Source organism: Canis lupus, chromosome 4, assembly GCF_011100685.1.
Source record: "Canis lupus familiaris isolate Mischka breed German Shepherd chromosome 4, alternate assembly UU_Cfam_GSD_1.0, whole genome shotgun sequence".
In the NCBI taxonomy this organism is placed as follows: Eukaryota; Metazoa; Chordata; class Mammalia; order Carnivora; family Canidae; genus Canis; species Canis lupus.
The window spans coordinates 57,631,485-57,657,066 of record NC_049225.1 but is presented as its reverse complement, the minus strand read 5'-3'; the positions used below and the strand labels follow the sequence as shown (position 1 = coordinate 57,657,066).

General features: G+C 35.8%; 1 long non-coding RNA gene across 1 annotated transcript in view; it reads left to right on the top strand.

The window, feature by feature from the left end:
• LOC102155107 overlaps positions 1-12,708 on the top strand; it is a 146,237-nt gene extending 133,529 nt beyond the window's left edge. Inside the window, exons 5-6 of the long non-coding RNA XR_005358394.1 lie at positions 12,004-12,191; positions 12,562-12,708. This is a non-coding gene — a long non-coding RNA (uncharacterized LOC102155107). The remainder of the gene's footprint in view (positions 1-12,003; positions 12,192-12,561) is intronic.
• The last annotated feature ends 12,874 nt before the right edge of the window (positions 12,709-25,582 follow it).

The following is a 25,582-nucleotide window of genomic DNA, read 5'->3' as shown; positions in this document are numbered from 1 at the left end:
TTAGCTTTATGTCCTTATATAATTAATCTATCTCTGCCTCAGTTGTCTTATCTTTTAATTAATAGATGGTTGTCAAGATTTTCACAGAGGATGTTTAGTATGGTTTCTGGCACATTACAATTACTAAGTGGGTAGTTATTGATACAGTATCAATATGAAATAATAAGTTATATTTCTATATACCAGCTGAAAACACTTGGAAAATGAAATTTAAATATAACATTTACAATAGCATAAAAGATACTCATAAAATTTAGAGATAAATTTAACAAAAAGATATAGGAGACCTCTTTACTAAAAACTGTAAAATATTCCTTAGAGATTTAAAGCAGGCCTAAACTGAGATAGATATAAAGTGTTAATGAACTGGAAGATTAAATACTGTTTTGATTAAACACAATGTCAAGCAAACTTTCAACTTTTTTGTGGAAGCAATTTTTTAAAAAGTTATATGAAAATGCTCACTTGTTTCTTCAATTACACATAGGAATGAAATCATTTGGTATTTGTTTTTGACTGACTGATTTCACTTAGCATACTCTCTAGCTCCATCTACATCATTGTAAATGGCAAGATTTCAATTTGTTTTTGTAGCTGAGTAATATTAACAAATGAACATAGGGGAGAAAAAAGAGGAAAACCAAAAAACAGACTCTTGACTGTAGAGAACAAATCGATGGTTACCAGAGAGGAGGTGGGTGGGGGGAATGGGTAAAATAGCTGATGCGAATTAAGGAGTGCACTAGTGAGGAGCACCAGGTGTTGTAAGGAAGTGTTGAATCACTATATTGTATACCTAAAATTAATATTACACTGTATGCTAACTAATTGAAATTGAAATTAAAATGTGAAAAAATGTACATGAAAATGCAGAATTTACAACAGTTGAAGCCATCTTGAAAAAGAAAAGTCAATTGAGTTATAATTCTTTTTTTTCCTTTTTTTAAATTGAAGTTCAATTTGCCAACATATAGAATAACATCCAGTATTCATCCTATCAAGTGCCCCCCTTAGTGCCCGTCACCCAGTCACCCCCCCCCCCGCCCACCTCCCTGTCCACCACCCCTTGTTCGTTTCCCAGAGTTAGGAGTCTTTCATGTTCTGTCTCCCTCTCTGATATTTCCCATTCATTTTCTCTCCTTTCCCCTTTATTCCCTTTCACTATTTTTTATATTCCTCAGATGAATGAGACCATATAATGTTTGTCCTCTGATTGACTTACTTCACTCAGCATAATACCCTCCAATTCCATCCACATCGAAGCAAATGGTGGGTATTTGTTGTTTCTAATGGCTGAGTCATATTCCATTGTATACATAGACCACATTTTCTTTATCCATTCATCTTTCGATGGACACCGAGGCTCCTTCCATAGTTTGGCTATTGTGGACATTGCTGCTATAAACATCGGGGTGCAGGTGTTCTGGCGTTTCACTGCATCTGTATCTTTGGGGTAAATCCCCAGCAGTCTTAATATCAAGACTTCATATAAGCCATAATAATCAAGACGGTATTGTGTTAGTATATAAGGATATAAAGTTGATCAATGGGACAGAGTTCAGAAATAGATCCATAGATATATAGTCAATTTCAATAAAAGCTCAAAGGCAATTCAAAAGATAAGTCTTTCTAACAAATGGTGCTAGAATAGATGTATAAACACATGGGAAAAATGAATCTCAACTGCAACTAATTAACATAGATAAATTACAGATCTAATCATAATAACCAAAACTAAAGATTTTGGGGGCACATGGCTGGCTCAGTCAGCAGAGCGTGCAACTCGATGTTGGGCTTGTGGGGTCCAGCTCCACACTGGGTGTAGTGATTATTTAAAATCTTTTTTTTTTTTTTTTTAACTAAAGCTTTTAAAAACTAACATAGAAGAGTATACTACTGATTTTGGGGTAGGCAAAATTTCTTAGGAAAGGAAAACATTAAGCCACAAAAAAAGTGACCAAACCAATCAACCGAACAAAACTAAACTTCTCTCTGTTGAAAGAAAATAAAAAGTTTAGTAACAATATGGGAGAAAATATTTGCAATATATATTTGACAGAACTTGATCCAGAAAAAAGAACAAACTAACAATAAAAGATTAAACAGATTTTTTGTTTGTTAGTTTCACTAGGCAAAGTTTTGGACACTTTCTCACAAGAAAGAATATGTGAGTAGTAAATGTGAACTTGCAAAGTATTTAACATTATTAGTTATTAGAGAAATGTAAATTGAAACAATGTAATACTTCATTGTGGTGACAATAAATACTGAGGATATGGAGTAATTGGCACCCTCATGTTGTTCCAATTGAAGTATGTATGTAAAGCATCCACTTTAGAAAATAGTTTGGTAATTTCTCATAAAGTTAAACATCCAACTATGTCTACTGATCCAGAAATTCCACCTCTAAAGTATTTACCCAAGAGAAATAAAAATATATTTCTACAAAAAAATGCTTGAACCAGAATGTTTATAGCAACTTTACTAATACATGGTCAAAAAGCTTTACTAATAATAGCAAAATGACTGGTATCAGTGGGTGAACAAATTGTGGTAAAATCATATAATGGAATATTATTCAAGCAGATTTAAATCTGTCCTTGGAAATGTATTAGCTTTGTGTACTTGGCAATTTTAACTTGTCTTTCTGTGCATCAATGTCTTCAATGGATTGTTACAGCATTTAAAGAGAGAAATGTATGTTAAATATTTAGTTATTTGGGGCATGTTATAGGCACTAAAGAAGATGCATCATATCATTAATGTAGCTAAATCCCTAACTGGTCAAATATTTGCTAGAATCAAATGATAATCTTAGCAACTTTTGCACATTACCCTTGTATTACTTCCACTATGTATTTGCTTCTGGGCATCTTCTGGCTTGGAACCTAAGAAGTTAATTATTGGTAATTAAGGCAGCACTTGCTGCCTACCAAGTGCTAATTAATATGGTCTTAACAAATGCCTTTATTTTTTTCAGCTTTAGTTTTCTCATCTTGTTTCTCATGTTTAGCAGTACATTAGAATCACCTGGTGAGATTTTAAAATCACACTGACAGTGGTTCTCACTTACAGAGATGCTTATCTAATTGACCTAGTATGGGGCCCAAACATTAATATTTTTTTGAAAGTTGTCCAAGGATTTGAATATGGTCTCAGAATTGAAAACCACTCGATCTGGTGGTTTCCAGCTCAAATGGGAACCTTCAACTATTATTGTTGATGCTTAGTTAGGGCACAGAATTTCCAACCAGATGCCAACACAATGCTTTTTATTGCTTCATAACCAGTCTTTTTACATATTTACTTCCTCTGCCTAGGACTTTAAAATAGTAAACTTATTATTATTATGGTCTTATTTGTAGTCTTTGGTTCTAAATATATTTAGCACCTATTATAAGGAAAGGGTTTTTATTTATCTTTTATAGCCATTATTAATTTATTGTCCTCTTCAATGAATGGAAGCCAGATCGCACTCATCTGGAAAGACAGACAGAACTGACAGAACTGTGATACTGAGTTTTGAATACAATCTCTCATCCTACATTGTTCAATTGCAGCAAGTTGGCTAGAAAATTGCCCCACACAGCTATTGTGTCTCCTGCTGTATCAGCAAAACAAGAAAATCTGATATAACACCTTCTGAAAATGTAGAGATTTATTTTTTTAAAACTGGAAATTGCAGAACAGATGAAAAAATACTTTCATTCTTTTCTTTCCATGTATAATAAGGTATTCAACTGGAGCAGGATGATGAGGTCACTAACTGCATTACAAATAGCTTGATCAGGTTGGCTGATTCTTGCAAGGATAATGGCAGTAGAATTCATAAAAAGAGAAAAGAATGGGATATTGGGATTGCTCCTGAAGCCCCTTTCAGTTCAAAAGAGCTGGGCTAATGTTACCCACCAGTGATAAATGATTTGCTTTTGTCCAATTTTCCTGAATGACTGCCGGTATAATCTATAGCTCGGAAGCTCAGAAGTCTGTATAGATGGGACATTTTTTGCTCTTATGTGGGGAAAATAAAAGCATACATCCTATGATGGTGGAAGTAAATGATATCTTACCCCAGATATCTTGGTCCATTCAGTAATGTGACAGGCTTCTTCTCTACTTAATTTTGATAAAAATTCTGAGGCTTTTTATAGAAAAACCCTCACTTTTCTTCTTGTGTTTAGCAAATAAAGCATACCAAATCTTTCACACCAGTGTCTAGTAAAGATGAAACAATATCTTAGAATGTATGTGATTCTGAGTTGGTTTTAAAAGTCTGTTCCAGCCCTTGATGTTAAGCATTTGTAGAGATTTATAAATGTGCTTCTTGTTGAATAGCTCTGATAGTGGCAATCACTACTTCATAGGTATCATTTTTCATTTTTAGACAAGTTTTGGAACTTACACTTATTAGTCTTACTTGGTTCTCTAAAACAGCATAAGAAAAGTCCAAACACTCTTCAATATGACAGACCTTTTAAGTATTCGTTAAAATGTAACTGTTTTCAAAGTCTTTCTGTTAGAGTAAATACCCTCTGTTTCTTCAGGCATCACAAGCCATGATTTTGTGGCCCTTCACCATCCTGGTAACCCTATATGAATGAACTCTAGTTTCTCAAAAGACCTTATGAAATATTTTTTATGGAATTTAGGATTCTCTTCAATGTGTCACCTAGAAACCAAAAGTGGAGTGAGATTTTCAACTACTTGTTTCTGGACACTATTATTTATTGCCCCCTTAAATCTTTCTTGAAAGAGGTTGAGGAAAAAATAAATGGCTGTTGTTCTATTTAACACAGCCTTGGATTGCATTAACTTTTTTTTTTTTTTTTTGGCAGCCTCATTTTTCCTGTTCAGTGAACTCAATCTCCGTGGCTGGTTAATTCTGTCATTCGAGAGTGTGATTCAAACAAAGCCAGTCCAAGTGCCAGCCTGTCCCACAGTCACAGTCCACAGCCCTCTTGCCTGCAGTCACCAGTGCGTAGACTCTCTTGGTTGTAAGAGAGATCGAGACATGCTTTCACCCGTCCTCAAATGGAAAACTTGAGGCCATAGAAAAACAATAAGCTGGTTTTAGAAGTTTGGTTTTAGAAGTTTGGGTAATAGTTCTGGAAGTTCTCAGAATGGCTGAATAAACTTGGCTAAGTTTTCTAACAGAGCTTCCAAAGTTGTTGTAAAGATTAAATTGAGAGTGTTCTTACCCATATCAGTATTTAATATTAAGCATCATATACTTTAGGAAGGTGAGCATGTTAATATGTTTTTGGACTGGTAGTAACTGCCAAGCCTTTTGAGTGTTAAGTGTTAGAATTTCAACTACCCTTTACTTTTCTTCTCCATTGAGCTTTTCTAAGCACAAAAAGTCAATTTCTTTAACTGTCATATGACTTGTGTTTGTGCATTTAAATCCCCACATGGGAATTGTATAAGCACATGGATGAAGCTTTTTCCTTTTTGGTGATTAAATTTGATTATTTTTAGTAATAGATGTGGAGATGGGTGGAGTTTAAGAAACAAAGGTGGTAGTTGCGAAATCATATTCTAAGCTAGAAAATAATGATCTAAGATCTCAGGATGTTAGACTTTTCTAGCCATCTGGCATCGTGTTAAGAGGTCCTCATGGTGCTTAGCCCATAATAATGTTGCTAAGCTTGTGATACTGGCCTTGATTCCTCCTCCTCCTCCTCCTCCTTCTTCTTCTTCTTCTTCTTCTTCTTCTTCTTCTTCTTCTTCTTCTTCTTCTTCTTCTTCTTCTCTCTTCTTTCTTTCTTTCTTCTTCTTCTTCTTCTTCTTCTTCTTCTTCTTCTTCTTCTTCTTCTTCTTCTTCTATTTTTTTTCTTTTTAAGATTTTATCCATTCACTTGACACAGAGAAAGGGAGTACAAACAGGGGAAGCAGCAGGCAGAGGGAGAGGGAGAAGCAGGCTCCCCTCTGAGCAAAGAGCCCAACACGGGGCTCAGTCCCAGGACTCTGGGATCATGACCAAAGCCACTCAGGCACCTTGATTCCTTCACTTTTCACCTGATCTTTTGGGTAGTGTCACATATATGGTTAGTGGTTGCTCATCCTCTGGAACCTGGATCAGTGTTGCAAATACTCACTATGTATACTCTACTCACCTTTCCACCCATAGCACATTTTATCCATTAACTATAGCACACCTTCTTTACAAGCTCAGATATAGTAAAAAAATACTCCATGTGGCATTAGAGACAGTTACTACTGGTTGATGGTTGCCTTGGGAAGGGGTTCACATTTAAGCTCTGCCTCTTCCTCAGCTTAATTACTCTGTGCCTCAGTTTCCTCACTTATTAAATGGAGATAATAGCACCTACTATATGGGAATATTGTGGGGGTTTAGTAAGGTAATGAGAAAGATTTTGGAACAGTGTGTACATATAGTTAGTTTTTAATAAACGGTAGCTCTGAAGTGAACTCAGTTGCCTTTAGATATGCAACTAAAAGCTTACTTAACCAGGCACCTGGGAAGCTCAGTTGGTTAAGCATCTGCCTTTGGCTCAGGTGATGATCCAAGGCTCCTGGGATCAAGTCCTGTGTAGGGCTCCTTGCTCAGTGGGGAGTCTGCTTAACCCTCTTCCTCTGCCCTTCCCCTCCACTCATGCTCTTTCTCTGTCAAATAAATAAAATCTTTAAAATAAATAATAAGTAAAAGTTTACTTAACAACTCAAAGCTGCATAATTTGGAGTGATATATTTGTTGATTAAAGATGTTCAAGTGCATATCTTTATGTTTGTATCTCAGTTTATTCCTATGTGCATTTGGATAGATGGATCAGGAAGTATAGTGATTTATGTTTTTATAACTGTATTTTAGTTAGAATCTGAGTAGAACAATTTGGTAAACATGTTACTAAAATATTCTTTCCAAAATAGACACCAACCTGGCTATTGATACTACTCAGCCATTAACCTAAATTTCTTCCATCTTTAATTCTATTTACAGAAATACAAAAAAAAATTATCAACTGCTTTAAGGAAGTAGGAGTTGGTTATGCTGACCTTTCTGTTGGCATTTGATTAGGTCTTCCTGTTTTTCTAATTGACTCTTGATCAGAAGCTTCTGTCCCTATGTCTGTCTTTGAGGTATTTGTGTGCTTCATTTCTGCATTTGTTTCAGACAGCTTTGCTGAAATGCTGTTGATACTCTCGTGGATGAGAGGAAATATGCAAGGGGGGGAATGTGTATGTGTGTGTGTGATTTGTGGGAGTATATTTATGTGTGTGCATGGACACATGATTTGTACATAATGAGGAATATGAGGAGATTGTGTATATATATATGTGGTGTCTGTGGGTGGAGGAAATATATAACCATGTGTGCCTGTATCTGCAAGTGTGCATATGTGCACCATTGAGAGTATAAAGAACAGCCACTCCTCATGTTGATATATTTTTTAAAGCTCTGACTGAATGTTATCTTTTCATTTTCATCTCCCCTTTTCCTAGTATCTGTCCATTTTCTTTCTTCATCTCAAGTTTTACCCTCTCAGACAGCATCACTACTCAATAATCTGTACCTTTCTATCTTAGGAGTAAGAACCTTTTTGCATTTTTACCTTTAAAGGGGATCGCATGATGGATCTTGTTTCTCAGTAGTTCTATGCAAGATGGCCCATGTGTTTACCCAAGACATGTATCACTTCAGGCTTTCTTAAGTAAACCATGCCTAAACCTTAATTTTCAACTTTTCTCTGCTGTTCATTGACAAAATATTCTCTCTCTGTCATTTCCAGTTAGGCAGGGCAGATATTTTAATTATGCTCCCTGTAATGGTAAAGAATTTGAGGCCATAAAGTTACAGAGTCAGAATTAAAACTTATGCTTTTTTTCATCAAGTTATTTCTATAGAGGGTTGAGGAGTTGTTTCCAGATCAGACATATGTGGAGGGGTCTATGAATAAATACTTCAAAAATATTATCTCACATTCTAGCCCTTTCCTAAGCCCCAAAGATTATTGAATCTTGACCCATCACAGGCCTTAGTGAAGACCTGTTGATGGATTGACTGCTGTCTCAAGACTTGAGTATGAGTAAGATGTGTATTCTTTTTAGTAGCATTTTTTGGAAAATTCAGTTCTGGGTAAAGGCGTCTTCCTTCCTTCATACTTAGTACACATGTTGACAACCTGCCTGGGCAAAATTAATAGTGATATTAATAATCATGACAGGTCATGAACAAAATCTGTGAGTATTACTAAATATTCATGCTTTCTGCACCCTTTATGTTCTGTTTACAGTTCTAATAATTAAGCATCTCAGAGCTCCGTAAGGGAAATAACAACTGAGTTTATTAATGATAACTATGAATATGAATTTATACAAGGTACTATTTACATAATACAAGTAAGGGAATTAATTACAAACCAGAGAGGGAGAGGCTTTGGCTTGTCAGTGAACTCTAAGCCTACAACATTCATATGAGGAAAGTTTTTTCTTTTTTTTTTCTGGTAATGACAGTGACTTACATATCTGTGGAAAGAGGGCTAAACTTGGGAATCTGGAGTATATAGGCTTAAATATAATTGCTTTGCATCTGATTCACAGGGTCACTCATTTCTTTTGAGACTTACATCCACATAAGGAGAGAGAAATTGGATTTTACTTTTGAGGGAATAGGGGTACACAAATGAATGGACACCTTTGAAAAATATCTCAGCTCACAAACAATTCCTCTGCAATGAGGATAAATACATCTTCTATTTAGTCAGGAAAATGGATCTCAGGCATGGTATCTAAAATTGATACCTACTCTTTTCATGCTTTTGAGTCTGGAGAAGGCACCTGATACTAGGTTGGCCAGTCAGATCTTAGGCAAGAATCACACATGGAAAAGAGAATAAGAATTGAGAGTCAGTCTTTCCTTGTGACTAGACTGATAACATGAAAACTTGGGTTATTTTTCTTCCATCAGAAAATTATGGGTGGGGGAAGAAAGACTGATGAAGAGAGAGAGAAGCAAATTCACAGAAAATAGCAAGAATGAAAGAAGAACTGAGGTCCCTTCCTGGATCTGCAGTGCTTCTGAGACTCTGGGGTGTTCCTGCCCTTGGCTTCCATGAAATACCTGTGGATCCTTGAGATTAACTAACTGTTTTATTGCTTTTGCTTAAAGTAGCTTTAATTATTATTAATAAACAGAGTTGTAGTTAAGACAGTTTGCTTAAGTCACAAAGCTAGAGAGTAGCACAGAGCCAGTGAGAACACCAGTTTTGTAATCATTCCTCTGCAGTTCTTCCTGTAGCTCTGCAGCTGCTGTATATATTCAGTTCTCCGTCCTCATCCTCTATTCAGGACCCATCTAGCCCTGTCATGAGGGCGGAGCCTACTAGAGGGTTTTCAGATCTCAGAGTTTGGGATGAGAGCATTCTGCTTTGCTTCTAGCATGTACAGATGTACTCTATCAGGATGCTCCTTGATTCATTAAAATTCTACAAGAAGGAAATGCAGCCAGCTGCCATTCTCCTTGCTCATCATCTTTCCTGGTGTCAGTTTCACCTCATTGCATTTGGCAACGCTTTTGACGTGAGTGACATTAGCCAGAGCACAAATCAGGTAGCATCTGCTGAGGAATGGGAAAAAAAAAATCACAAACACATTTATAAAAGGGAAAACAAAATCAGGGTGACATCCAGGTTGTCTTTTTTATAAGCTCTGTTTCTGGGTTTGTGTTGAAGATACATGGGTCCATTTTTTTGTTCCAATTTAACTGTTTCAAAGGCTGTTTCTAACCTTTATCTCAGAGGGGACTCAAAACATTGAATAGATTAACAGAGGTTATAACTAGAATAAATACATCATCTAATTTATCCAGTATCAATTCAGTTTATAGCTGTTGTTGAAGAAAGACCCCTTTCCCTCTCAAACATATGCTGATTTGGGTGATAAATTATTTGATCACGGTGGTGAGAGTCTCCATTTGATAAATCAATGATATTTAATAAGCACCTATTGTGCATGATCAAAGGTAGTATGAATGTGTATTATAAATGTAAGTATTTCATGGACCCTGCCTTTAATGAACTTTCTTACAGTTTAGCATTACAGTAATAGCAAAATAGAACTGTAACTCCAGGGATCCCTGGGTGGCGCAGCGGTTTAGCGCCTGCCTTTGGCCCAGGGCGCGATCCTGGAGACCCGGGATCGAATCCCACGTCGGGCTCCCGGTGCATGGAGCCTGCTTCTCCCTCTGCCTATGTCTCTGCCTCTCTCTCTCTCTCTCTCTCTCTCTCTGTGACTATCATAAATAAATAAAAAAAAATAAAAAAGAAAGAATAGATTAAAAAAAAAAAAAAAAGAACTGTAACTCCAGAAGATGAAATCTCCTTAATGGTTGAATCAGAGAGTGCAAGCCAATTGGTTCTTAGTTTACTCTTCTTGTGGGAGGCATTGTATGCATTGGTCAAGGACAGAGAGTCTAGAGATTCAGAACTTGGATTCATATTTCAACTCTGCTATTTACTAGATGTATGAGTATAAGAAGATTAACTTCCCCTCTCACTCCTCTAGTTTCTCAACTATGTGAATGGATGATACCAGTATCTTCCTTCTTGTTGAGGTGTTGAGGATTGTGTTATGTGTGGAAGGTGGTTAACAGTGCCTAGTGGAAATTAAGAACTCAGCAAATAAGAGCTAAGGTATGGTCTACAGCAACAGGTCCTTACTGGGTTGACAATCTTTGGAATCAGCCCTTGTCTATTTTATTCAAATTCTATGATGTAATGAGTAGGGCTAATCATAGAATCTCATTATTTTATCCAGCCCCAAATCCCTATCACTCAACGGTGGATGATAGGTAGGTAAACAACATTCCTCAGAATCATTCATCACATTTCTTCTCGACATTTTCAAATAGAGTTGTGACAGCAAGGCAAACTGTGTGCTGTGGGCTTAGGAGAACAGATGGTGTCAGAAAAATCTAGCATGTGATAGAAAAACATGGTGAATTCCTATCCAGCATAGGGAGGAGCAGGAACAGTGTGTACTGAATAATTCCTCCTTCCAGGTGGTGGAGGTGGGAAGAAAAGGGAGATAGTAGAGTACCAATAGCAAACTCCTTCATGGAAAAGGTCTAGCCTGCTGCTGCTTTAGAATTCCTCCCTGGACTAGAAAGATACTATATTTTTTTAAATGCTATTTGAATATGTTTCTTGGAAATATACTGGGAACTCTTTCTATGCATTGGTTGAAAAGTTTGAGACATCTTGGATCTTGGGCCTTGATGAAAGAAGTGGACCCTTCCAAAAAAAAAAAAAAATAACTCAGTATAAAGCGAAATATGTTCTTATTTAAATTACTGCTACTTATTATAGTTTAAATTAATGACTAACATTTATTGAGCTCTATATGCCAGATCTGAGCTAAAAGTTTTACATGCTCTTTCTTATTAAATATCTACCACTGTACTGACATAGGTGGTATAATTCCCATTTTGCTTATAAGGAAAATGGTTCAAAGATGCCTAAGGGTCACACTGTCACTAGGAGGAGAGGCCTTTTACCTAGGTCATTCTGAGTCCAAATTTTTATACTTTTGATTACTATGCTGTATGTGCTATGATATGCTTGCCTTAAAAATAATGGATTGTAGGACTAGATAAGTGCAACACCTTTGATGATCATTGTATTCAAGGATGAAATAATAATGAGTGGAAGAAGAGGAGTTAAAATACTGAGGGCAAGAAGGTCAATTATGATTTGCTTAAATATTCCTGTTTTATATCTGAATAACATAGGCTCTAGACTTAGAGTTGTGTATCCGGTCTTGTTTCAAAGGAAAGATCTTTTATCTTTCCTCTGGAAAATATTGCAAGAGTTGAGCAATACTAAAATGCAAGAAAAATATTCCTCATTTTGAACCTAAGGTCTAACTGGATGATATGAGATAGGAATTGGAACATAAGATCTTTCCACTGTAATGGGTAACATACTGGTTCCTTATTTATTTTTTAGCTCGATTAATACTTATAATATGACTTCTATATGCTAGGCTTTTTGCAGGCAAATAGAAGACACAAAGGCCAACTGTGGAAGGAGCCTCGGTGTCCATCGAAAGATGAATGGATAAAGAAGATGTGGTTTATGTATACAATGGAATATTACTCAGCCATTAGAAATGACAAATACCCACCATTTGCTTCAACGTGGATGGAACTGGAGGGTATTATGCTGAGTGAAGTAAGTCAATCGGAGAAGGACAAACATTATATGTTCTCATTCATTTGGGGAATATAAATAATAGTGAAAGGGAATATAAGGGAAGGGAGAAGAAATGTGTGGGAAATATCAGAAAGGGAGACAGAACGTAAAGACTGCTAACTCTGGGAAACGAACTAGGGGTGGTAGAAGGGGAGGAGGGTGGAGGGTGGGGGTGAATGGGTGACGGGCACTGAGGGGGGCACTTGACGGGATGAGCACTGGGTGTTATTCTGTATGTTGGTAAATTGAACACCAATAAAAAATAAATTTATTAAAAAAAAGACACAAAGGCAAGGAAGACAGGCACAATGGCTATGATGATTAAGTTTATTATCTTTTTTTCTCCTAGGAAACAAAAAAAGCTGTGAAATCCTGCCCTATTCAATAGTGGAGTGCATTAATTGCATATGGTCAATCATCTATATTTAAAACTTAGTTGCTTATATATCTTTATAAATGCATTCACATGCTATCTCAGAATAATAAATAAATTTATGGAGACATCAGTAATACAGTGTTAAATGTCTGATTGCCTTTATTCAGAAGATAAGAGCGTCACAGCTTTGCTGAATTACACACAATAAGTTGTTACATTTCTCCAAGCTTATTTACTAATTTAGAAAATGACCCTTTGCCTTCCTTTCACTAAAGGTAAGCTACATGTATAAAATCATTTTTCATATGAAGATGCATCTGTCCCAGAGCTGAACAAGTACTTGGAGCCAAAGGACTCTGAAGAACTGGTTTTAAAGAGTAATTTTTGTCTTCTCTCTCTCTATCTTTGGGTGAGTCACCTCATCTTTAGTGAAGTGGAAATACCATTCTATGTTCTGCCTTGATGATGGTCCAATGTTAGGATCCAGTGAGATGGATTGGAAAGTACTCTATGAATTCAAGGGCTTCTAGTTAAATGGAGTTTGTATCTGAGATACTTACCAGACAGGCATGAAATAATTTCAAACTGTGTGGTTGTATACCTTACAATATCATATGGTTTCCTTTGTGAGTTGGATGGGTCAAGAAGATTGTGAACAAATGGTTCTCTGAATTCAGATTTTACTGTGACAAAATACCTCCTATAATATAATTTCTTGTGAGTGACCAAGTAGAAATGCATGCCTAGTCATCCATCAATGCATGGAATAGTCCATGCAGCAAAATGAGTTGGTCTCCAAACTTCTATTCCCCTCCCTGTTTAGGAGAGATGTCCATAGCTCCTGGCACCATGTCCCTAAATCTGCCTCCAGATTACAGAGTATGTTCAGCAGGGAGTTGTTCTCTTGTCAACAATGAGCATTAGTACAGCAGTTGGACTGGAAGGAAAAGCCTTTGTCTATTAGGAAGCCTGCAGAGCTTGGTTGCTAGGCAACCCAGTCTGGAGGCAGCAACCAGTGTGTACCATGAGGGAATCCAGGGAGGTGGGCCTGGAAAATAGGGGGAAGCAATTCTTTTCTCTGAGAGGCAGAGGAAGAAAAGGTTAAGCGGTGGTATGTACATTGAATTAAGTTGTGTGTTTTACCATTGAAGTGCTAGGTGCCAACACTTACTGATTACTGTATTGTCATCTGGAAAACTGTGTGACCTTGAATAATGACTTTCTCCAGCCTCTGGTCGTCTGGTAAAAGCAGAAAGCCAGGGAACCAGATATTGTTAACTTACCACTACAGATATCACACATACACATACCTCCTCAAATCAGAGAAACATGATTCTGATCTCTTATGTATTGTATTTGCATGAAAGGATGGGAAGAAAAGGATAGATTACTAAAAATCCTGGAATAAATGGTGTTTGGGTTTCTTTAAACTTAAGGTTCTAAATAAAATGACTGTTTCCCACTCTTAAACATAACTAAATATTTACACAGGGCAGAATATGCCAGAATGCAGATATATGGGGGAAGTTCTTTCATATAGCCAAGCTCTTAGAGCTCCTCTGTCCTGAAATACATTCCTCAGTAGGCTGCCAGCAGATTTAAAAGATGCAAGATTAGATACTTTGGGGGGAGTTAAGGCATGAACTATTCCTGAACCACTTGGGAGATATGACATATCAACTAAACATTCATGAATTCTGAGCTTAAGTATGACAGTGAATTTGGACTCAAAGAAATGAGGCACCTTCCAGTGAGAGGGTACCTCACCTTCCAGGCTTGAGAACTGGGCTGATGTTGGACATGCAGACCCACGAGGGTAGAGGCATCACAGAGAAAAGGCAGTAGGTTTTAATATTGCAGATAGGCGTATAGAGATCTGAAGCAGGACTACTTCACTTATTTAGCTGTCAATCCTCAACATATTACCTAAAATTTTAAAGGCACAGTTTAGTTACTCACCGGTACTTGGGACCTAGAATGGTATTGACTTCCAAGAGATGTTGTGAACTTTAAATGAAAGATTGCATAAAAACCACTTAGCAGAGGGCCTGATGTGTTGTAAATAATGAATAGAGGCTGGAAAGTTTGTTCACATAATTTCTCGGATCAGTGTCACAGAGTATATCTGGGTGATGCCATGGTTTAAAAAAATAACACAGCTCAGGGGCAGGATGTTGGCATGAGGAAGTCCTGTAGTAGGAGTTGGGAGACCAGGCTTCTTCTATGAGGGTCTAAATCACCACCCAGCAGCAGCTGGGACAACCAGAGTTTGCACAAAGAGTAGTGATAAGGCCAACAGTATCTTCTCAAGCACCATAGAGCTCTACTCCAGCTAGAGTTCGGGAAAACAGCTCCAAATCCAGATGCTTCCAGTCTGAAATCATTTTTTTGAGATGACACTTTCAGTAATTAGAGTGCTTTTTAGTTTCTTGGATCTGGGATTCCTAATCTATGAGTAGTTTCCAGAAGATTTGATTTGCAGATTCTTTCATTGTTTAGGTCTTGCTCTAAACTTTTCTTTTCTGGAGTATCTTTTCCTCACTAATAACAAGAAAGATTGGCTTAGATGATCTTGGAATCTGCTCTAGGTTGTCTTTTATCCATTTTCCCCAAATTTTTCTTAAGTCTTACAGCTTTTTATTCACTCATTAAACACATTTTACTGAGTGCCTATTAGGTGGCAGACTCTGTCATCGGCCCTGAAGGCTCATACAATGGTAAACAATCCAGAAAAAAAAAAATTGTTTTCATGGAGCTTTCAATGGCAGGAGATGGACTACAATCAGGGAGACAGGAATGTCTGATTATTTCAGGTGGAGATAATAAATGCTATGAAGTACACTAAAATCAAGAGGAATTATATCATTATCAGTTACAGTGTAAAAGCCACTGAAGATATACTGTCTTACAGCAACAATGATTTATAGATACTCACGAATCTATAGGTTGACTAGACTCAGCCAAGTTAATCTCTCCTTCCACGTGCTCCAGCCAGAGTTACAGGCACCTCATTCAGCTGGGAGGTCATTTGGGGCTGGAGTATCCAAGATGAACCCTCATTCTCCAGGGTCTTTTTACCTCATCATTATTTTGCATTCCTCCCAAGCTTTTTTATAGAATGATAGCTGGGTAATAAGTGCACAAACCCCAACATACAAATGTTCCTAAAGCATAGGTGGCTGTCATGTTTTCAATATCCCATTGGCCAAATCAAAGCCCAGAGTCAGTGTGGGAAGGAATTATACAAGTGCATGAAAACAGGGCCATGGTCCATCATAGTCACCAAAGATAGGGGAAAATGACCACTTGATATTGGAAAACGAGTGAAACCTCTCAGAAGCAGTGCTTTATGAACTTTATGAAACTTGCAAGCTATAAGAGCAGAGAGAAGAGGGCAGTTACAGAGGTGCTAAGGTAAGAAATACTTGGAGTTTTTGAGGATCTGAGATTAGCCCATATGGCTGGTACTCTGAGTAAGAGGAAGGAGTGATTAGAAGACCAAACCAGTGAGGCTGGCCAGAGGTGGTGGATCATAAGGCTTTATAGGCAATAGGAATTTGGATTTCATTCTACACGCAGTGAGAAGTCATTAATACATTTAAGAAAGAGAGTCAGCTGATCTGATTTACATTTTTGAGAAGTCATACTTCTCTGTAACAAAAAAAGGATGTTAAGAAAATTGATCCAGTTTTTTCAATAATTCAGAAACTTAGAAAAGGGTCTGTGCTATATTAAGGACATAATTAAAGTGTCCCCTGGAAAAAATAGCTGTAAAAACATTTCAGGATTATCAGAGAAATGTTTTAAATTATTAAAATACAGAGGTAGTATTATCCTCTAGAAATAAGTTAACAATAGGTATACTAGGGCAGCCCTGGTGGCGCAGCGGTTTAGCGCCGCCTGCAGCCCGGGGTGTGATCCTGGAGGCCCGGGATCGAGTCCCACGTCGGGCTCCCTGCATGGAGCCTGCTTCTCCCTCTGCCTGTGTCTCTGCCTCTCTCTCTCTGTGTGTCTCTCATGAATAAATAAATAAAATCTTTAAAAAAAAAAAAAACAATAGGTATACTATGTTCTCATTTTGGTTAAAAAAAACCCACACATACATGTATACATACATGCATAGAAAAAGATCTATAGACACATAGACTAAGGTGTTAACTTTGGTGGTGATTCCTGAATGGAAGACTTCACTCTTTATGCTGAAAGCCACAAAGCAATGTGGCTTTTTCGTTAATTGTAGAAAGAAAACATTTGGTTAGATTGAAGAAGAATTTCTCAAATAGTAAATCAAGACTAGAATAGGTGACTCTTTGAAAGAGTTTCTACCCATTGAGACTATTTCCTAATTTTATGATTTTATGGCCAAGCATATAAAGCAAAAATAATCAGACTCTTGAAAGGCAACTCCATCCAGTGTATTTTTTTAAAAAATCTGGCCCATAACCAATCTAACCAGATGCATCACAGCTGAATCAATCCAGATGGTTCTTTGAAATAGCCAAACTGAGCATTTCAGACGTGCCACAAATTTGGATACTGGATACCTCAGACTCTTAACTAAATAGGAAATCTGAGAGGCCAATTACAGAAAATCAGAGACCACAGAACTAATAGGGTAGAGGTAAAATGTCAAGTGATGAGCAGGTGTGGATTTTAGTGAAAAAAAAATTAGCCTTCAGTGGAGTTCAGGTCTTTAACATAGTTCCTTCATTAATTTTTTCCATCTTTTATTTAAATTAAAAAATTTACACTCTCTGAACAACAAAATCTCTCAGAATACATGCTTTCAGTGTTCTTATTTAAGTAGAAATCTCCCAATAGAAAGAAGAAACTGTATAAAAGGCTTTGTTGTCTTAACAGCCTATAAGAAATATTTGGATATATAGCCAACAAGTTTGTTTTCTCTAGCAAAGCTAAACTATTAAAGCTAAACTATAACTGCTCTAAACATTTTCTCTCAAAAAAGTACCCACATAAAATCATAATTTCTCTAACTGCTCCACTTAGAAAATAACCTGTGTCCAATAGACCACATTCTATCATTAAGAAATACTGGCTTGAAGATACCTGTATAACTGGAATTCATGGTACTGCATGTCTTTTCTGGCTTTTGGATCAGGTCATATAGCCTATTGATAATAACATCTTAGTAACATTGAAAAATTTCCCAGTAAGTGAGTTTAAACTCCCTAAGAAATGGGGCAAATAAAAGAGATGGACATAGGCTAAACAAATGAGCACAAGTCAGCAAGATCTTTGTAGCTGGTTTCTATGGTGAAAGGAGGATCAAGAAATAGGCAGAATGGACTGAAGGTTGTAAATGACCCAGAGAGGTACCTTCACATGTTGGGTGAAGAAGCCAAAGAGGCCACAGCCACTTTGCTTGATCTCTCCTTGTTGGTAGAAGTTCTCTTCCTGTAAGAGGAAAAAGCAACACTGGAGACAAAACCACTAAGGTCACAAAAACTCTCCTAACTAAATCAGACAGAACTTGGTTCATATTCTAACTTTATCAATTATTCTTTGATTTTTTTTTTACCTGGTACTTAATTTCTCTAGGTATCTATTGTCTCCTCTGTAAAAGGATCAGTTATGAGGATTAAACAAGATATTGGTATATAAAGTATTTGTACAATGTTTGGTATCTAAGAAGTTTCAATACTAGCTATTTTTAATATCAGTAGAAATGAAGAGAGTAGAACCAAAAATAAGGGAAAAATAAAATATTACCGAATTTTTCAGTTATAACAACCATGTTTCTAAGAATGTGATATTTCTTTCAGGTATGGTAGGGAATCAAATTGTATTGAAAGCCCATTACTACTGGTAGGGGTATGGCTCTCTGAACATTCATAGCTGTGATTTTTTGGAGTAGCTCTTGATATTTTTTCACTACACCAGATTTGAAGACAAATAGTTGTCCTAAAGTTTCTTGAGGCCTACAGATAAGTGCCAGTGTGGATTCAACTTTAGCTCTCCAACTTTCTGACTTTGTTTAATCACTTTTGATTGAGGACCACCAGCTTCAAGCTGGTAGTACAAAGAGGGCACAACTACAGTCTGCCCCGGAGCAGAATTTAAACCTGTCTGCTACAGCTGTTTTCATTTAACCAATAACTGCCACAACTCTGTTTTGCATTTTTCTTTGCATGTCTGGAATCTGTCTTCATCTTACATGGACTTGAACACATAATATGTTTGCTATATTTCTTTATCTTCACTCTATCTTTCTTTTTTTTAAGATTTTATTTATTTATTCATGAGAGACACAGAAAGAGAGGCAGAGACACAGGCAAAGAGAGAAGCAGGTTCCATGCAAGAAGACCAATGTGGGACTCGAACCCGGAATCTGGGATCATGCCCAGAGCCAAAGGCAGACGTTCAACCGCTGAGCCACCCAGGCATCCCTTAACTCTTTCTGATAGGCTGGCCAATCAAATTTTAATAAACCAGACATATTGAAAACAATGGTGCAACTATTAGAAGGCAATGTTGAACATGCTATAGGGAATTATTACTGGTGTATTACTTATAGTCTGGTGTTCAGTTTTCTTTTTATTCTGTCTCAGTGTTTTGACCAGAGGAGTTGGGATACAAAAATGATGAGTGTGATGGGGCTAATCAGGGAAAATATCTGGGCAGAAATGAGTCTCAAAAGCCATGACAGACAAGGGATGCACCAGAAGTTCATTTGAAACTAGGCTAAGCCCCACGTAACCTACTTTGAGGATGAAAACTCAAACCTTGCATTTGGGGGAAGAAAATCCTAAGTCTCCTATTTGAAATTCATTTTATCTTTATGATGGTAATGTTATTTTCTAGCACGGAATACTTTCCTACGCAGTAGGTGGTCAGGCTGCAGTGCCTAATTTAATATTTCACTGAATATATTCCTTTAAATACAATATCTCAGTTGACACTTATTAAATGCCTGGTTGACACCAGACATCAAAGAATTGGGGAACAAACATTAGGTGCCACAGATTCATTTAGCAAACAAAGATAACTGCTGAGTAAATAATGACCAGAATAGATTTATTTTCAGGATGAATAGCCAGTTGCTATGTGAATTGCAATTTCTGAATTTGTCCTCTTCATCAGTCTGCCAGAACACTCCAGAGGCACTTGTTTGAGGCCTTTCAGAGATTGGCTTTTAAATTCTTACTACTGCTTAATGATCAGTCCTTTTGGATACCAAAATTCACATTCCTCTTTCATATTGTTCCTCCTCTACTATGCATTTCATTTTTCTTATTCTTCTAGCTTGTTCACACTTGTTCTGAAAAGCAAAATGCTTCCCTTTGTTTGGGGTGAGAAGGCACTCTATAAATATAGATCTTCCAAAATTCCAAAGGAAAGAAAGAGTGTGATTGAATTGTAAAGTTATAAGAAAAGTTAGAGAACATATAAGCTGGCACTATGACGGGAATAGCTGAGAAGACATAGGAGGAGTATTGATCAAAGTGGAGTCAAGTTTTTAGCAGAATAAGAAAATAATAATTTGGACAGTCTATTCAATAAGTGGTGTTGGGAAAACTAGACCCCTATATTACCCTACATGCAAAAATTAAATGGTTAAAAGGCTTGAATTTAAGAAGGAAGAAAACATGGGCAGTAAGCTCCTTGACATAGATCTTGTTGATTTTTTTTTAATCTGACACTAAAAGCAAAAATACATAAGTGGGACTATATCAACTAAAAACCTTCTGCACAGCAAAGAAGACCATCAGCAAAATGAAATGGCAACCCATTGAATGGAAGAAAATAATTGTAAGTCACATATCTAATAAAGGGACTATTATTAAGAATATACCAAAAACTCATACAAATCAATAGCAAAACAACAAACAAAACCAACAATCCAATTAAAAATATAGAGAAAGGATCTGAATAGATATTTTTCCAAAGAAGATTTACAGCTGGCCAATGGGTATATGAAATGATGCTCAATATCATTAATCATCAGGAAAATGCAAATCAAAACCACAAGTAGGATATAACCCCCTACGTGCTAAAATGGCTATCATCAAAACACCAGAAATAACAAGTGTTGGCAAGGGTGTGGAGAAAAAGGATCCTCATGTGCTGTTGGTGGGAACATAAACTATTACAACCACTATGGAAAACAGTATGAAGGTTCCTTAAAAAATTAAAAATAGAATTATCATATGGTCTAGCAATTCCACTTCTGGCCATTTATCCAGAGAAAATGAAAATACTAATTTGAAAAGATACATACATGCCTATGTTCAATGTAGCATCATTTACAATAGCTAAAATATGGAAACAACCAAGTGTCTACTGATGGATAAATGGATAAGGAAATCTTGCCATTTGCAATGCACCTTCTTAAGCACTATGCTAAGTGGAGTAAGTTAGAGAAAGACAAATACTATATGATCTCTCAGGTGTCCAATCTCAAAACAAAACCAAACCCAAACTCACATATAGAAAACAATTCAGTGGTTGCAGGGGTAGGGTGGGTGGGTGGGGGCACAGGAGGATGAGCGGATTTTTTAAAGTTTAAATAAATTGAATGAATAATTTTTTTAAACTTGGAACTACATAATGTTTTCATTTTTTGCATTCTAGTTCATTCTCACAAACACTGAGTATGTCTTATGTTGTACATAGCATAGGACAAGAACTGTGCTCTGATATGGACAATATGGTAGGGTGAACAAAGGTGAAAAAGTATATATATATTTTATATTTTAAAGTATATATATTTTTATATTCTAATATTTCTGCAATTAAATAGGGCTGGAAATCATATTTGAGGAGGCTGTGAATTTTGGAAAAGAAATGTAGAGATTATTTGGTAGCCAAAGTAAAGAAGGAAGGTGAAATTATACTCCTATAGTATTAAAATATATTTGATATTAATCTGAGCTAGAGAAACACTAATGGTATAAAATCGCCAGAAGGCTATTAAGTAAATAAACATATATGCATAAAGAATGAAAGCCTTACCAAGATGAAATAATAATGATAAGGAAAGAAATAAGATAGTGTAATGAGAATAAGAAATCACCCAGGCCATGGTATGTTGGTATGAGACCACCTCTTATAATAAAGGAATGTATATATGTATATATATGATATGTAACATATAATTTTTATCAATATGTGTACTTTTTAATGCCCATTACCTACTTCACCCATCTGTTTGCCTACTTCTCCTCTAGTAATTATCAGTTTGTTCTCTATACTTATCTCCTTCTCAGTTTGTCTTTTTTTCCTTTCCTTGATTATTTTGTTTTCTAAATTCCACATATGAATGAGATTATATTGTATTGGTGTTTCTCTGACTGACTTTTCTTAACATTATACTCTCTAGCTCTGTCCATGTTGTTGCAAATGACAAGGTTTCATTCTTTTTTATGGCTAAATACTATTCCTGTGTGTGTGTGTGTGTGTGTGTGTGTGTGTGTGTTCATTATCCATTCGTCAGTCAATGGACACTTGAGCTGCCTCTATATCTTGGCTACTGTAAACAATACTGCCATAAATATAGGTGCATATATCCCTTTGAATCAGTGTTTTTGTATTTTGGGAGTAAATAATAGAGTACTGGATAACAGGGTAGTTCTATTTTTAATTTTTTGAGTAACTCCATACTACTTTCCATAGTGGTTGCATCAGTTTGTATTCTTACTAACTGTACAAAGTTTCCTTTTTCTCCACATCCTCGATAACACATGTTGTTTCTTGTTCTTAGATTTTGGCCATTCTGACAGGTGTGAGGTGATACCATGTTGTCATTTTAATTGTATTTCCTGGATAATTGATATTGCGCATCTTTTTATGTGTCTGCTGGCCATCTGGGCATCTTTTTGGAGAAATGTTTATGTCTTCTCATTTTTAATTGGATTGTTTTTTAGGTGTTGAGTTTTACCAATTGTTTGTATATTTTGGATACCAACCCTTTATCAGATGTGTCATTTACAAATATTTTCTTTCATTTAGTAGGTTGTCTTTTAGTTTTGCTGATTGTTTCCTTTGCTGTACAGAAATGTTTTATTTTGATGTTCCTATGGTTTATTTTTGCTTTTGTTTCCCTTGCCTCAGGAGACTTATCTAGAAAAAGTTGTTACAGCTAAAATCAAAAGGTTACTGCTTGTGTTCTCCTTGAGGATTTTGATGGCTTCAGGTCTCACATTTAGGTCTTTAATCCCTTTTGAGTTTATTTTTGTATGTGGTATGAGAAAGTGGCTCCATTTCATCCATTTGCATGTAGCTGTCCAATTTTCCCAATCCCTTTGTTTTTCTTTTTCCCAATACCCTTTGTTGAAAAAATTTTTTCCCATTGTGTATTTTTGTCTTTTTTGTGAAACATTAATTGACCATATAATCATGGGTTCATTTCTGATCTTTCTACTCAGTTCTATTGACCTATGTGTCTATTTTTGTGTTAGTACCAAACTGTTTTGATTATGACAGCTTTGTAATATAACTTGAAATCATGAATTGTGATACATCCAGCTTTTTCTTCTTTTTCAAGATTATTTTAGTGATTTGGGAAATTTTGTGGTTCTGTATAAATATTAGGATTGTTTGTTCTAGTTCTGTGAGAAATAATTTTGGTATTTTGATACAGATTGCATTAAACTGTAGGTTTCTTCGGATACTATAGATATTTTAACAATATTTGTTTTCTGACTTATGAGCATGGAATGTCTCTTATGTCCTCTTGAATTTCTTTCATCAGTGTTTTATATTTTTCAGAGTACAGGTCTTTCACATCTTTCGTTAGGTTTATTCATAGATATCTTATTATTTTTGTTGCAAATGGAGTTGTTTTCTTAATTTATCTTTCTGCTGCTTCATTTTTAGTGTATAGAAGTGCAATGATATCTGTACATTGATTTTGTATCCTGCAACTTCACTAAATTTATCAGTTCTATTTGTTTTTTTGATGGAATCTTTAGGGTTTTCTATATATGGTATCCTGTAATCTGCACATCATGACAGTTTTACTTCTTCCGTACCAATTTGAATGGATTTTATTTCTTTCTGTTGTGTAACTGTTATGTTTAGGACTTCCAGTATTATGTTTAATAAAAGTGGTGAAAGTGGACATCCTTGTCTTGTTCCTGACCTTAGCACAAAAGCTCTTAGCTCTTCCCAACTGAGTGGGATGCGGCTATGGGTTTTTCATATAAGGCCTTTATTATGTTGAGTTATATTCCCTCCAGGACTACTTTGCAGAGGGTTTTTTTTTTATGGATTTGTGTTGTAATTTGTTGAATGCTTTTTCTGTATCTTTTATAAGTATCATATGGTTTTTATCCTTTCTCTTTTGATATGACCTACCATGTTGATTGTCTTGCAAATACTGAACTACCATTGCACCCTAAGAACAAATCCCACCTAATCTTAGTGTATGATTTTTTTTAATGTATTGTTGGATTTGATTTGCTAATAATTCTGTTGAGGAAATGTGCTTCTATATCTATGAGACATACTGGCCTATAGTTCTCTTTTCTTGTGGTGTATTTATCTGGTTTTGTTATCAGGGTTATTCTGACTTCATAGAATGAATTTGGAAGTTTTCTTTCCTCTTCTGTTTTTTGGAAATGTTTGAGAAAATGACTATTAACTCCGTTTTACTTATTTGGTAGAATTCACCTGTGAAGCCATCTGGTCCTGGACTTTTGTTTAGTGGGAGTTTTGATTACTGATCCAATTTCATTGCTAGTAATTGGTCTTTAAAATTTTCTATTTCTTCCTGCTTTAGTTTTTATAGGTTATATGTTTTTAAGAATTTATCCATTTCTCCTAGGTTGTCCAATTTGTTCACTTATAGATTTTCATAATACTGTTATAATTACTTGTATTTCTGTGGTGTTGGTTGCTCTCATTTTACATTAGTGATTTTGTTTATTTGGGTCCTCTTTGTTGTTGTTTTTGATGAGTCTGGCTGGGGTTTATCTATTTTATCGATCTTTTCAAAGAATTGGTGCCTGGTTTCATTGATCTATTCTTTTTTTCTTTTTTTTTTTTTAGCTCCTATACAATTTATTTTTGCTTTAATCTTTATTATTTCCTACCTTTTGCTGGATTTATATTTTGTTTGTTCTTTTTCTTGTTCCTTTAGATATAAAATTACGTTGTTCATTTGAAATTTTTCTTGCTTGTTAAGTTAGAACTATAGATGAGGTAGATAATGCTATAAACTTTCCCCTTAAAAACAATTTTTTTGCATCCTAAAGATTTGGGACCATGTGTTTTTATTTGTTTTCATGTATATTTTTATTTATTTGATTTTTTGGTTGACCTATTCATTGTTTAGTAGCATGTTATTTAACCTCCATGTATTTGTGCTTTTTCCAGATTTTCTCTTGTGGTTGATTTTTAGTTTCATAGCATTGTGGTCAAAAAAGATACATGGTATCACTTCAATCTTTTTTAATTTGTTGAGACTTGTTGTGTAATATGTGATATGATCTGGGGAATGTTTCATGTGCAGTTGAAAAGAATGTGTATTGTTTTAGGATGGGATGTTCTGAATATGTCTATTAATTCCATCTGGTTTAATGTATTATTCAAAGCCACTGTGTCCTTTCTGATTTTCTGTTTGGATGATCTATCGATGCAAGCAGGGTATTAAAGTTGCCTCTTATTATTGTATCACTACCAACTACCTTATTTGTTTGTTATTAACTGCTTTAAGTATTTGGGTGCTCCCATGTTGGGTGCATAAATATTTACAATTATATCCTCTTGTTGGATTGTTCTCTTTATTATTATCTAGTGTCCTACTTTGTCTCTTCTTACAGTCTTTGTTTAAAGTCTACTCTGTCCAATATAAATATTGTTATCTTGACCTTCTTTAGTCATCCATTTGTATGATAAATGTTTCTTCAATCCCTCCTTTCAATCTTAAATGAGTCTCTTATAGGCAGTATATAGATGAGTCTTGTGGGTTTGTTCTGTTTTGTTTTTACCTATTCTATCATTCTATGTCTTCTGATTGGAGCATTTTAGTCCA